The 3,675-nt window shown below is 39.9% G+C and overlaps 1 non-coding gene across 1 annotated transcript; it reads left to right on the top strand.

Annotated features, from left to right (window-relative positions):
• Positions 1 to 3,218: 3,218 nt before the first annotated feature.
• Positions 3,219 to 3,325, top strand: LOC146948633 (small nucleolar RNA R71). The gene has a single exon (XR_015029398.1). It is a non-coding gene; the product is annotated as a small nucleolar RNA R71 (small nucleolar RNA).
• Positions 3,326 to 3,675: the final 350 nt, after the last annotated feature.

The raw sequence follows: 3,675 nt of genomic DNA, 5'->3' as shown, positions 1-3,675 counted from the left end.
TGATGAAATTCATAGCAATAAGGGTTTCTATGTTAAGCCTATTGTTTCCCTCAATTGGTTTGATCCCCTCATCTTCACCTACTCCAAAACACCTAGCTATGTATGTAATGATGCCACCCACCACTATGTCTCCTCTACCGGCCGGTCTAGTACCGACAAAGTCTAGGTAATCAATCAAATAGAAACAAGTATTGATAGAGTGGTTGTAGAGCATTGCCCATAACATGAACAACTCATCGGTTCTAGTGTTTCCTAGCTCAGTTCTTCCCCAAATAGTGCAGGCCATCACCCTTTGAAGGTACCTAAGTACGGGGTTGTGAATGTTGCTAGCTTTGTTTGCCCTAGGGACGTATTTGTTAAGACCAGTGATTTGTTTCCAAAAGTCAGCTGGTTCATAGTTATCCGGTTTTATGCTAGGATCCCAATGATCATGAATATACCCCTCATTTGCAAAACCTAAGGCTTCACAAAAGTGTTGAAGAAACATATTATAATCGACATTCATTAACCGGAAAACAACTCTATGGTTGGGGTTATCAAAATTCAGCTTATCTTTTGTAAAAACAATTGAGCTTAAGAATTCATAAGTGAAGTTTTCATAACCCCGCATAGGTTTCAATATATCAGTCCAACCTAACTTTCCTATCAACCTAGAAACATCATCTAAAAGCTCTAGCACATCTAAAGTATGAGAATCAGGATACCGAGAAGGATGCAAGGTTTTAGAGATGAGAATTTTATACATGTCCCGTTGCTTGTTGTCTCGGAATTGGATTCCATGATTCTTAACTTGTGCTTGCTTCTTTGGGGGAGGACCGGAAGAGCTTGCTGGTTCCTTTCCACTTCTTCTTCGTGAAGCCATTTGACCTTGGTTGTGGTTGATATGAAGGTTTAGGGTTTGGGAAGATTTGTGGTGGAAAGGATTGGTTTAGGATTGGGGTTAATGTTTTAGTAAGGTTTATGGGTTTAGATGTGGAGATTGGTTAGGATTTTGTGGTGTTTGGGTTGGGTTTTGAAAGATTAGGGTTTTGGTGAATTGTATGTTTGAGTGGATGAAAGTTGTTTTTGATTGGTGGTTTGTGTTTGTAATGAAGTTTGTGATTGTTTTAGTGAAAGAATGGAGTGATTTGGTGGAGATTTGGTGGAGATATGAAGGTTTGAGGTTTGATAGTTATGGAGGTTTAGAGAGAGGTTTAGAAGATGAAAGAAGGTTGTGGTTTGTGAATGAGGGAGAATAAGAGAAAAAATGTGAGTGTATAGGGGCTAGAGGTCGGGCACGGCCGTGCCAAATTACTGGAGTTTTGGCCTCTTTTTACTTGAAACATCTGGCACGGCTGTGCCAACCTTAGCACGGGCCGTGCCAACCTTCTGGATATAGGGGCTTCAAAATTTTCAACTTTTCTTGAATCACACTCGGACAATTACCTACAAAACACTTAAAACAAAGGAAAACAAACAAAATAAAGCAAATAAATGTGTGGGTTGCCTCCCACGAAGCGCTCTTATAATGTCATTAGCTTGACGGTTAGAAAGGGTCCTTAGAATGGATCAAAGATATCATATTGTATAGATGACGCTATAAAATGTTCTTTGACAATATGATCCTTAAGCATGCAACAAGAGTAAAGAGCGGGACCTTTCATAACGTTTTCCAACTCAAAACCTACCATTGTATCACTCACTTGAAAGACAATCCTACCAAGTTTAACATCTATAAGAAACCTACCATTGTATCACTCACTTGAAAGACAATCCTACCAAGTTTAACATCTATAAGAGCTCCGGTAGTGGCTAAGAAAGGTCTACCTAGGATTATAGAGACGTCTTCGTCCTCTTTAATGTCAATGACTATAAAATCAGTCGGGATGTATATCCCTTCTATCTTAACATGTATGTCCTCAACAAATCCTATTGGTTTCATGGTAGAATGATCAACTAACTTTAATTCTATCTCGGTAGGTTTCAACTCTCCTATTCCCATCCGTTTAAAGAGGGACAAAGGTAACAAACTAACGCTAGCTCCTAAGTCACACAAGGCATTGTCAACGGTCTCACTCCCAATCATACAAGGTATGGCAAAGCTACCTGGATCTCTAAGCTTAGGGGGTGCCTCTTGAATGATTGCACTAGTTTCCTTGGCCAAAGCTATTGTCTCACTATGCTCTATAGCCCTTTTCTTTGAAAAAATTTCCTTTAAAAACTTGGCATATAGAGGCATCCTAGACAAAGCTTCAGCAAAGGGAAGTTTAATGCAAATCTTCCTAAGTACGTTGACAAATTTTTCAAACTTACCCTCTAGTTTAAGCTTATCAAGATTTAAGGGGGATGGAGTTTTGTTTTCTTCAAGTGGTTTTGCTTCTTCTATCACAATTTTATCACCTAAAGGCTTGACACTTTCTTTCTCGATGTTTTGAACCTTAGCAATAGTATCTCCTAACTTACTACCCTCAAAAGATATTACATTAACATGGGCTTTAGGGTTGGCTTCGGTTTGACCAGGAAAGACTCCCGGTGCTTGAGAAAGAGTGGACACTTGTTGAGCTATTTGGGAGATTTGTGTTTCAAGCATTTTAGAATGAGTAGAGATAGAATCAACTTTGGTATTGAGCTTGGAAAGAGAATCATTCAGAAATCCAGTTTGGTTTTTGAGTTCTTGAAGTTGTTTGTTTTGGTTGGCAATAGAATTTTCCAACAACATTTCCAAAGTAGATTTCTGAGCAAATCTCTGGTTGTTTGCGTAACCGGGTGGTGCTACTTGTCCATAGGGATTTTGGTTTTTATAAAAATTTTGATTTTGTCTCATCCCTTGGTTGTATTGAGCATAGTTCATTTGCTCAATGCCGTTAATAGCACTACCTAGTTGGCAATCAACACCAGCATGACCAGTTATACCACAAATTTCACAAGAAGGAGTACAAGCAGAATTGATAGCATTAACATTGAGTTTTTCAAGTTTTTCAGTTAGTGTATCAATTTTAGAAGCAAGGTGATCATAGTTGGAGACTTCGTACATACCTGCCTTCTTTTTGGAGGATAAAGAACTAGTGATGGCTCTCTCGTCGGTCCATTTGTAATGATTTTGAGCCATGCCTTCAATCAAGGCATATGCCTCCGTATAATTCTAGTTCATGAGAGCTCCACCTGTAGCTGCATCAACAGACATCTTAGTGGTATAAGTCAAGCCATTATAAAAAGTGTGGACTATAAGCCACTTCTCTAGGCCATGGTGGGGACAAAGTCTTAGCATTTCTTTGAAACGCTCCCACGCCTCATAGAGAGATTCCCCATCTTTTTGGTTGAACCGAGTGATTTGGTCTCTAAGTTTAGCGGTTTTAGATGGTGGAAAGAATTGGGCAAGGAATTCTTGCCTCATCTGATCCCACGAAGTAATGGAACCGACTTCGAGGGAATGGAACCAAGCGCTAGCTCTATCCCTTAAGGAAAAGGGAAAGAGATGAAGTCTTACGGCCTCTTGGTTCTCCTTCATGGTTCCACTAATTCGTAGGAAAACAGATATGTGAAGATTGGGATCCTCAGTGGGTGATCCCGAGAATTGGTTTTGTTGCACCAAGTTAAGTAGGGCAGGCTTAATTTCAAAGTTGTCATCCTCAACCGTTGGGTACACAATAACAGCTTGTGGCTCAGCCGTAGACGGCGTTGCATACTCTTTGAGAG

Source organism: Medicago sativa, chromosome 2, assembly GCF_051527215.1.
Source record: "Medicago sativa cultivar Bolivia chromosome 2, Bolivia_mono, whole genome shotgun sequence".
Taxonomy (NCBI): Eukaryota; Viridiplantae; Streptophyta; class Magnoliopsida; order Fabales; family Fabaceae; genus Medicago; species Medicago sativa.
Note: the sequence above shows the minus strand (reverse complement) of the source record. Positions and strands in the feature narration are given on the sequence as shown.